This window comes from Macrobrachium nipponense, chromosome 32, assembly GCF_015104395.2.
Source record: "Macrobrachium nipponense isolate FS-2020 chromosome 32, ASM1510439v2, whole genome shotgun sequence".
Taxonomy (NCBI): domain Eukaryota; kingdom Metazoa; phylum Arthropoda; class Malacostraca; order Decapoda; family Palaemonidae; genus Macrobrachium; species Macrobrachium nipponense.
The window spans coordinates 31,266,531-31,278,429 of record NC_061094.1 but is presented as its reverse complement, the minus strand read 5'-3'; the positions used below and the strand labels follow the sequence as shown (position 1 = coordinate 31,278,429).

The window sequence follows — 11,899 nt, the reverse complement described above, 5'->3', positions numbered from 1 at the left end:
TCCGAAGCTGCAGATTGGCGACTTCGAGCTTCCTACCTTTACATCACTTGGGCACGACATGATTTCGAGGTTCCATTGTTTTATTTTTGAACGACCATAAAGCTAATAGGGCATAATGAGGTAGCGTGTGTTGGATGCATCTTGTCTGTTATTGGACGAACTTACTATGGTAAGTAGATAAACTCAACAATAAGTTTAATGAAACAGGTATTTGGGTTTCTCTGGTCGACTTTCGATTGCAATATAAAGTCTGCACTGAATTTTAGTGGGAATTCATATAAACTAGACTTAACAGAGTCGAATACAGGCTAGCGGCTAGCCTATGTCAAACAACTCCTAGTGTAGCCTACTATGTCAAACAACTTAGCCAGGTAAGTTAACCAGCATATAGAATGAGTTGCCAACATGCAAAGAAATGGCACACATCAAACAAGTAATCATTACAAGGGTAAACCTACTGCAAGCGCAGAGCAACCCCAAAAGAAATTTAGCAATGCATGCTATAGCATACATGTGGTCAAGAGGATCATTATAGCAATGACTGGGAACACAGGCCCTACCCCTGTGTCAGGTAAAACTTCTAGTAACGTTGCAAACATTATACCTAGCTGTGTGATAGAATCTACAGACAAACTCGAGAGTTACAATGGCATGGACACAAAAATTAGTCGTAAGTACAATAGTCGGAGGTAAGAGCCAAAGCTTATTGGGCCTAGATTGGTTAAGGTGAATAAAATTATCCTAGAGTATTTTAAGGGCTAGGGCCTACAGGTACAAAACAAGGCCCTACAGAAGAAACAAATAACTAACCTAACCACATTGCATAATGTTTCAATGTTCACATATACTTGTAGTACAAATATTAAAAGACCATCTTTCGTCTTCCACAGGTATAAGTTGAACACAGATTAATGAAATAACATACTGTATGCCACATTGCCCTTACCTACAGTTAAGGATAACTGCATAGTATATGCATTTGTTCATGTCGCTGAATCACTTGGGAAATATCAAGATTCCTACAGAGATTCATGATACGAATATCATTAAGTTTTATGTTTGTTTGTATGGTGTTTTTACGTTGCATGGAACCAGTGGTTATTCAGCAACGAAACCAATGGCTTTACATGACTTCCGAACCACGTCGAGGGTGAACTTCTATCACCAGAAATACACATCTCTGACCCATCAATGGAATGCCCAAAAATTGAACTCGGCCACACAGGTAGCAGGCCAAGACCAAACAGACCACGCCACTGAGGCAGATATTGAATAACTTGCAGAGAGCTGACATTGCTGAATGTACTTATAAGACTGCAATAGCAATGCTGTTATAAAATCAGTTATTTAATTTTTGGCAATAATTTTAGATGATTAGTCAAACACTTTCCTGTGCTGAAATTCACATCACTGAAACAGCTGCAGTTCATGGCTCTGAATAAATTTTATTATTCATCAAAGCTGGTAATATTGTCTTGATTGTTATATAATTGTTCCCCTCAATGTTACTCTGCTATCAGGAGAGAGTTTTTCCAAACAGTTCTGCCCAGCATCAGAACAAAGTGACTCAAATTTTCTGTTGTACATTAAGAGCGAATGTCAATCATGACTACCCAATGACAAAAAACGTGATACTGATGGTGGATGAAACTCACTTCAACCCATATTTTCCTTCTAAAGGCAGAAATAGTTGGTTCAGCCTTTAACAGGAAGTGATGCTGCAACAAGTGCATTTGTCTATATGTTGAACAGGTAAAGACTAAATTCAAAGAGGTTGTACATATTCCCACTAAAAGCATGAAAGCTGATGTTCTACACTGCATACTGAAGAAAATACTAATAGGCTTATGAAAAATAGGTTTCCCTGTGTTTTGCTTTGTAACATCATCATGCTATCAATGGGAAAGCAATGTCCTATTTTGTCAGCCCTCCACAACTGTCTATAATGTATCCCCTTCCGTTTCAGAAGAACAGAACCATTTTTTCGTGTGTTTCAGTACATTTGTTGAAATGTATCGGGAATAACTGGCTTGGCCAGAAATAATAAATAAAACAATGAAGTTCCCTCAGTTCTCCATTGATGTAAATAATATTTTAGAAAACGAAATTCATTATGCTCCATTCAGCCCTTTGAAAAACCTCATGAGATGGACAGTGGCGGATATGTAGGGACGGCTGTTCACGTGCAAAACAAACAAAACAATCACATGCGCCCCCCCCTCCCCCCATTACATATGAATGATAGAACAATTTTCTTTCACTAAATCATTATTAACTAAAATTTACTTAGTTAATGGTTATTTCAATAATAACTACTACTGTGAGTATATATACATGTGTATGTGCATACATATATATAAGTATTGATATATATATATATATATATATAATATATATATATATATATATAATATATTATATGTATGTATATATGTGTGTGTGTGTGTGTGTGTGCCGTTTGTGTGTGCATGTTACACACACATATACATAGTGTGGTAGACAATCCTGAATGTAAAATCCCCATTGAAAAGTCAAAGGTTAACCAATAAATATGCCACAACAATAATTAATGAAGGTCATAGTACAGAAAAATTAGCAAAATTAATAATATGGGCTTCTACTAACGTTTTATTGAATAATTGTTGTTCCCGAGAAAATAATTACATTGTAACCAACAATAACTTTATGAAAAAGAGAAAGTTAGAAACTTTAACTATCAAATAATGGCTGTATACAAGAGATAATTAATTATTTAATTCACATATAGTAGAATAAACCATGGTTTCTTGAACTTCGATAAATACTGTATTGTAACTAAATAAATTGTTTTGGTTCAGTAGTTTATATTAATCTCCTAATAGTCCATGAGCCAGACCCTCCAATTTTGAAAATCGCTATCAAATTAGGGGCAAAGTTTCACTATGATTTTCAGATAGCTACAAGTACTATATACATAGGACTGGAAAATGTATGATAGCCCTGAATATCTTCTACTGGCTAAATCATATCTTATGAGCATCTACTTAAATAATTGCAAGACCACGTCAAACGCATGAAAAAGAATTCTTTTGCATTTTACGCCATTTATCTGCCTCTCTGTCATTGAAAAATGGCCAGAACTGACCAATAATAATATAATCTGCTTTGCCTTTAAAGAATCATTATTCCAAGTGATGGTATGATGACTTCTGTTGATTAAAAATCCATTTGATTTGAATATTTCAAGAAAAAAAAAACTAATTTTCTTTTACACCAGATCTACCTGTGAAAATTAAGAAATAGATACTTCTTAAGACAACCACAATCTTTGTTGTGAAGTAAACCATGATTCGTTTGATGATTTAAATAAATAAAAATATCCGTCATCCCAAGCCAACAACCTTGACAGATAAGCTTCGCTCAATATTGAAATTAAAAGGCACTCAAGAAGTCAGGGAGGTAAAACTTTACTTTAGTTACGCGGCCTGATTCCCGCCAGGGACAGGTTCCTCATACACAAATGTCAAGGATTCCACCAAAAACAACATGAAAATAAATATGCTAAAGTATTTAGGGCATTGTTCATCAGTTTATCCAGATAACAATGGGAAGTTATTGGTTGTATACATCACACGTTAACAGTAGAGACTCATTAAGGAAAATCAAAATTTACAGGCAGAGTTAGAAATTTGAAGGACCAATCAAACTTAGAAAACTTAATGATCTTGCCCAAACCATCCGAGAAATAAGATTAAGAATGATCTTGCAAAATCACCATGGCCACGTCATCCGTCTGATGTAGATTCTCGGTCTCATACAGTACCTGATTTTCCTTTAGAGGTTTTACATGTGGTTTCTTACAGTGAATGCTGCTAGTGCAAACCCATCCCCAAGAGTCAACAAGCTAATACATTCATTTAGCCAGAATTTGGTTTATGCCGTGACTTGGAGGCAACAAAAACCACCCAAACATGTCTTGCTCACGTATGCTGTTGAAACATTTACATGGAATATTGAAATAATTCATTCCCTGAATAAACCTGGTCATTGGATATCTTATTCACAACTTGAAGAAAATGAATACATTATGTATGGAGAAACTTTCTTCTGGATATACGTACTGGACAAGCGATCGTGCACAGTAATATTCAACCTTATCTTTTCACAAACCTAGTTTGGGACAACATAAATCGGTTAGAAGAAACATTAACTGGGAAAGGAACCTCTCATCGAGTAAATGGAATTGCAGCACAACAAAATGTATTTGGTACCCACCTTCCAAGGGTACCATTTGCAACTGTAAAAAAAAAAAAAAAGCAAAGTAGTATAATAACTACTGATGAAGAACTTTCTATATGTAGCAGGTGAACAAAAGGGCCCAACATTTTCTCCAGAAAAAGGTTCACTTGCTACTTTTACTCTAGGAAAACAGCAACATTTAACATTGATGAACTAAGGTACCATATGCTTTGTGCCAAAAAGGGAGAAATAGAGAATCATATGTTGCCACAATGTTTAGACCGTTTGAAAAAGCAATCAGAGAAGGCCAATTATGGAAAAGAAGCTTACAACCAGATTCAGGTTCACCAACTCCCATTGAAGGAGGTTGGAAACTGATTAAAATTTATGGAAAGCAGCAACTTGCTATAGACAAGATGGACTGCTTGCCAGCCACTGAGGCCTTCCTTGATTTACTTGGATGCACTTGCTCCAAACATTGTAAGTTACCCAAGTGCATTTGCTTATTAAATGGAATGAAATGCAGAGACATGTGTAGTCTTACAGACTGCAGTAACCAAGCAGTCACTGAAACCGTAGATTACCAGCAAGATATGAATGATGAATATGAATTATGTAGCTGTCGTTGTTAGAAAGTTGATTAAAAATACATGAAAAATAAATCCTATTCATTTAAACCAGAGGTGGCCAAACAGTCGATACCGTTCCCTCACAATCCTATACTATAAACAAACAAAAACACAAGCATATATATATAATATATAGATATATATATAATTATATATAGATATATATATATATTATAATAATATATTATAATATATATGTGTGTGTGTGTGTGTGTGTGTGTGTGTGTGTGTGAGACAATTGTACTCAAGTTTTATCGTACTCTGGCGCTATTTGAAAAATTTTACCCACGCAATATGTGATTATGTAGTATGGTAGATCGCAAAAGAGTGTAGATCCCAGAGTCCAAAAGTCTGGCCACCCCTGATTTAAACCAATGAAGCAAAAAGACGATGCAGATGGATCTAAGGCCATATTTAGGTCACTGAGCACTCTCTGTGGAGGCATAAATTTTAAGGTGACAACTCCAAATAGTTAACAAGAAATCTAGTCAATATGAAGCAATATATGAGTAAAATTACTCAATATGGTACCTACAGTGTAGAGATAGAGGCTATGAATACAATGAAACTTTTATAGAAGCAGCGCTACAGGTCACAACGATGCTCTCTTAAGGCCAAATTATGGTCCTAGCACTTAAAGCATCTTACAGAAATTTTAAGAGGATAAAAAAGCTTAAAATTTCATTTTGATAGTAAAACAATTAATATAATGGTTTAATTATAATTCGTTTGATTTTATGATAATATTGCCAATTTTATTGAAAAAAATTATTTTGTAAACAAAATAGGGCATTAACAAGTTGTTGTAAGTTACTGAAATTAAAATTCTGCACGTTTCTCGTATTTCTCATGTTAATAGTTCGTAACTCTGCAAGTTTTACGGTTCTATATAAAAAACAGAGCATCCTACAAAGGTTTTTGTATACCGCGACATCGTCATTTGCGGAAATATGTGTAATATGCAAACTACACTAAAACTCTGTTTAAGTTATATATCAGATAGGTACCTAAATGTCCTAATACGCCTGTCCAGCAAAGGCTACTTCGTCCTTCGACCCTTGCAAAAAGTGCATTATGAAATAGCAATCTCGAAACGAATACAACATTTTTCGTTGACTCTCACGATTCCTCGAAGTTCATCATCAGTTAAAACTAAAACACACAAACTTGAGGTCAACATGGCCTGGGAAGCAGCTCACCTTGAATATTGTTTAAAACTCGTCATAACGATCCTCTGCTTCAAATAATCCTAGACTATACCCAAAGACTTGGACGATTAACTACGCTGTACTAGATTAGTAGGTAAACTTTATCTTGCCCATACTCCTGAGATGCAAATACCACTCGGTTTTCCCAAAGATTTCCAGGGTATAACCAAATTATGACACTATCTTCCTAATCTTATCGTTGAACTAATTAAGTTCAAACTAGGTGGACTTTTTCAGGAGGCTGAGATGAGCCCCTCTTCATAGTCCCTTTTTAATTTTTTTTGTAACTTTACTGAGATGAGTCCCTCTTCATATTCCTTTTTTTTTTTTTTTTTAGCTTCATCTTATTTCAGACGAGAGGTTGACTATTTATGAGACAAAGGAAAGGCATGGGGCTTTGAGTGGTGTTGGAAGTGATGACGAAAATTTTAGATTATCTACCCAATTTGTTATTCCTTACAATTTATTGCCATATGACTCTCAATTGTCTTTTCCTTCCTGGACTGTTTTTCTTATTAGGGCCCTTGGGGTTGTAGTATTCTGGGTGTCTTGATCTTCACCTCCCGTCAAACTTCAGAATTATAGTATGCTACTCGTCAATCTAGCATCCTCCATTCTTTCCGTGTGACCGAACTACTGCATGTTACGACACACCAAGCTTCGTACCACTTCGCCGTTATCTTCACATTTATTACGCTTCACATTCTTTGCATACACAACGTGAACAGTTCACATTTATTACGCTTTACATTCTGCATACATAACGTGAACAGTTAATCTCATCAGTTTCAATATGTTTTCTTGCAGTTACATTCAACATCCACACACCACGTCTATAAAGGATGTTAGACAAGAATTACCATTGTCATGCAGATCTAGATGTATCCGAGACTGTTATAGACCAACAGTATGCATTCTATAAAAATCGAGAAACAAGCAGACTTACCTTCAGTCGTCGTTGGATTGGAGACTGCATTGTAGACGAAGAAACTATTGTAAGGCCTATTACAAACAGTCGATAAAATGGAATGGATCGAAAACGGTTTTGTCTGATGTGGCAAGTCACACCTTCAACATTTCGGCACCCTGGAAAAATAAAAATATTTGAAAGTGGAGCAAACAAATGTATTTCACCCAAATCGCCATCATCAGCAGAAAAGAATGACTTTCCAATGGTTCAATTGTAAGATAATAATAGTGAAAAAATACAATGGATAAAAAGTCCCTATAATTATGGAAGCTGTTTCGAATTGTCCCCTCATGGGAATGGGGAGAAGGGTTCGAGGGTGTCAGATGCAGCACAGATTACAACACCCACTCATGCATGGGGGGTTGACGTCTTTTCCGAGACCTTTGACTCAGTTTGAAATTCGTCCCACCAACTACAGCTTATTTGTTCAAATCAACTCCACTTAGTAAGTGCAATGCTAAAAGTATGACGAAATGATAATATGCCGGTAAGTTTTGATCAATTTCGGTATTAAAAACAGTACTACATAGTTTCATTGGTTTCCGTAGACTGTTATTAGTGTTTGTTTTTCTTATTTGGCTTGCTTGGTTTTACATTTAGATATTCTATGTCCATTCTTTCACTATTTGGTATCTGAACAAGTTTACTAAAAAGACCCCAGAACTCATCCCTAAAGGAGAAGGTCCTCTTTTTTCTGACTAATGATTACAGTATCAAGTTCTATATAACAATTTGTTTTCTAATCCTTATCGTCTACGGATTTCCTTTAACAGGACATACCAGCTTCCATTGTTTTGCATCTTTTGATTAAAATTGCCTCTTGCTCCTTTGATATCCCCGGAGAAAGCAAACCCTGTTCTTTCATTAGTCTTTGTCACACGAAATGGCATTGATTAGTCTTTATCCTTTAAAGCAGGGCCGTCCAACCCATGCCCGTGGGGTAAAAGTGGCCCGTTTGATTTTGAAAGTGGCCCGCGAGAGAAAAATAAGTCATAGAGATGTGTGTAAAAAGGGTGGTAGCTCAAGCTAAGGCAAGGGCATATGAAGAGGTTTATAATGAACTGGAAACCAAGGAAGGGTTGAGTAAGATGCTCAAACTGTCAAAAGTAAGAAATAAAAGAACAAAGGACATCACCCATATTAAGCAAATGAAAGATAGGAATGGTACTGTCGTAAAAAAGGAAGAAGACATCCTGAAAAGATGGAAAGAGTATTTCGAACAACTGCTAAATGAAGAAAATGAAAGACTTGTAAGAGAGGATGGACAAGTAAACATGGGAATGGTAATGGGGATATCTAGGGATGAAGTGATACGAGCCTTAAAAAGAATGAGAAATGGGAAGGCAACAGGACCTGACTTAATCCCAGTCGAAGTTTGGAAAGCCTTAGGAGAGGAAGGGGTAGACATCTTGTATGATCTGATGGTAAAAATATTCGAACAGGAAAAGATACCAGAAGAATGGCGGGAAAGCATATTGATACCTATATTTAAAGGTAAAGGTGATGTCCAGGAATGCAGTAATTATAGAGGTATAAAACTAATGTCTCACACGTTGAAGATTTTGGAAAGAATCATAGATAGCAGGCTGAGAGAGGAAGTTAGAATAGGGAAGGAACAGTTAGGATTTATGAAGGGAAGCGGCACAACGGATGGAATATTTTGCATAAGGCAGCTAATGGAGAAATTCAGAGAAAAACAACGAGACCTGCATCTGGCATTCATAGACCTTGAAAAGGCCTATGACAGAGTGCCAAGGCAAGAAATATGGAGATGTTTGAGGAAGAAGATGGTGCCGGAAAAGTATGTCAGAATTATTCAGGAGATGTACAGGAATGTGTATACTAGAGTGAGGAGTAGTGTTGGTGAGACGGATGGATTTGAGATAGGAGTTGGATTACACCAGGGGTCAGCACTTAGCCCATTCATCTTCAACATCGTGATGGATGTAATGACCAGGGATGTTAGAGAAGCAGTGCCATGGTGCATATTATACGCGGATGACATTGTGTTGTGTTCAGAGGGGAAGGAGGAGTTGGAGGGGAGGTTGGAGAGGTGGAGAGCAGCACTTGAGGAGAGAGGAATGAGAATAAGCAGATCAAAAACCGAATATATGTGTTCTAGTATTACTGAGGACGGTGGAAGTAGTATAAGATTGGGTGGGGAAGAAATAAAGAAAGTACAGAAGTTCAAGTACTTAGGGTCCGTATTGGAGGATAGTGGAAGCATGGACCAAGAGGTGAGACACCGAATTCAGGCAGGATGGAATAACTGGAGGTCTGCATCAGGGGTACTCTATGACAAGAAGGTCCCTCTGAAATTGAAAGGAAAGTTCCATAGGACGGTGGTCAGACCAGCAATGTTATATGGAACAGAAACGGCAAGTATGAGGAAAACAGAGGAGAAGAAGATGGATGTAGCAGAAATGAGAATGTTGAGATGGATGTCGGGAGTAACAAGGGAAGATAGGATTAGAAATGAGTATATAAGAGGATCAACAAAGGTAGCTGAAATATCGAAGAAAATACAGGAAGGAAGGCTTCGATGGTATGGACACCTGTTACGAAGGGAGGAACGTCATGTTGGAAGACATACGATGGAAATGGAAGTGCGGGGTAGAAGGAAGAAGGGAAGGCCAAGAAAGAGATGGCGTGATTGTGTAAGGGAAGATATGGAATTGAAAGGTATAAATGAGAACGAGGCACAAGACAGAAATCGATGGAGACAACTCATTCGTAATGGCGACCCCATATAAAAATGGGTTTAAGCTAGGAAGAAGAGATGTGTGTAAATTGTCAGTTGTAAGCAAAATCCATGTACCTTTGTTTCAAGAAGAATTAATTGAAATGAAAACTAATTACCCCCACCAAGATGTGAAGTTCGATTTTTGGACACAAATATCCTGCTCACATGATTACCCACACATTTCTGATTGCATCAAAACTATTGTGAATGTTTGGTTCAGCTTGCTCTGTGAGAGCACATTTTCATTCATGAAGTTATTTAAGTCAACACTACGATCCTCAATTAGTGACGTAAATCTTGAGTCCGAATTAAGATGTGCCCTCACTGATTTTCACCCTGAATTTTTAAAAATAATAAAGTCAAGCTGTTATCAGCATTCCCACTAAATTTACCTTTGTTTGCCCTCTTTAAAATATATTTCTTTGAATTCCTCTGAAATAAGTCCTTGTAATTTTCAAATCGATCATTTCTAAGTAATATATGTAAATATATATATATATGTATATATATATATATATATATATATATATTTATAGGATATATATATATATATATATATATAGATGTATATATATTATATACATATATATATATATATATATAGTATATATCTTATATATATTATAATATATATATAGATGACATATATATATATATATATATATATATATATATATATATATATATATATATATATATATATATATATATATGTATATATATATATATCTTATATATATATATACACACTTATATACATAAACACACACATACATACATACATACACACAGGTGGCCCGCATGACTTTTTGTTTTTTCAAAAGTGGCCCTCAGACTAAACAACTTGGACGGCCCTGCTCTAAAGGTAGCTTGACCATTCACACAGTAAACAATGTATGTTTCCTGCAAATACCACCATAGTACAATAATACAGATATCGCGAGCCTATTCAAGTGGATACATTTAAACCTCTCCGACTCTTAAACAAACATTTGTGCAAAAAGTACCTGTTACAGCTTTATGTTTGGATTTTGCATTTGGGGAAGGGTAGGGTAACTGATTTAGTTAACCCTGTGTTGCGTCTTATGAACATAAAACGTCTCGAAGTAAAGCTTAATGCACACTAAATAAATACGCCGGACTAGTCAAATTCATGAAAAGTCAGTGGATCTCGAAACTACCGGCTGATGACCCGACAACGGTTAGCCTGTCTCCAACTATTAGGCCCAAGACCCAAGGACCCCTACCATTTAACTCGAGTTGAAACCTCTCACAAGGATCGGATCCTTCAGCATTGCGCCTTGTGCGGCCACACGCAGTAGTAATTCATTTGTCAGTGGTAAAATACGACTGCCTTGTTTATTCTCTCGTGAGACTATTGACTTGAGTTATTCTCTGAGTCTGATGAACTGACATCCCTCAACAACCCATGTAGTGGGAGTCTGTTTCAACTCGAACTTACTGTCATTAAAGGTTAGATCCTAAACTCTTTGCCAGTATATGTGTACAGCCAGCAACAAAACCGGCGTCGCCCCGCCAAACCTGGCTCTGATAGATCATGCCCTTATTGCCCTGAAAGGTGGCCTTCGTTCAAACAACCAGCCATAGTTCGAATGGGAGGAGGAGGAAATACAATAACGAATCAAATATATGGACAAAAGACAGAGAGAGAAAAAAAAAAGAAGAGAGAAGAGAGAGAGAGAGAGAGAGAGAATACGAGGAACGGTAACGAAAGAAATGGGTACAGTTTATGGAGAGAGAAAGAGCGTGCGCTTTTATTCTTATTAATTATTAATCTGATGGATATATTTGAGACCTGCTTTAAGAAATATGTTAATGTATTTTTTTTGTAAATAATTATGAAATCTTATCTTATAGTTCTGTTTTAAATCGTTATCATATTTTCTATGTAAAAAAAGCCTTAAATATTGTTGGAACTGACTATTCATATTAATATTATTCAGACAGAAATACCTTTTTTCATTATCCTATAAGCAGCTGTATTCTCTCTCTCCATCTGTCGTTCTGTCCTTGATCTTAAATCACCTGGATACACTATTTAAATAATGGTAAACGTTTAATGTTATTTGGATGTGGCCAAGGATCACGAAACCGTAAATCCCTACTCTAC

General features: G+C 36.3%; 1 long non-coding RNA gene across 1 annotated transcript in view; it reads right to left on the bottom strand.

Moving 5' to 3' along the window:
• LOC135207110 (uncharacterized) overlaps positions 1-11,899 on the bottom strand; it is an 81,494-nt gene that overhangs the window by 56,401 nt on the left and 13,194 nt on the right. Inside the window, exon 2 of the long non-coding RNA XR_010312880.1 lies at positions 7,002-7,141. This is a non-coding gene — a long non-coding RNA (uncharacterized LOC135207110). The remainder of the gene's footprint in view (positions 1-7,001; positions 7,142-11,899) is intronic.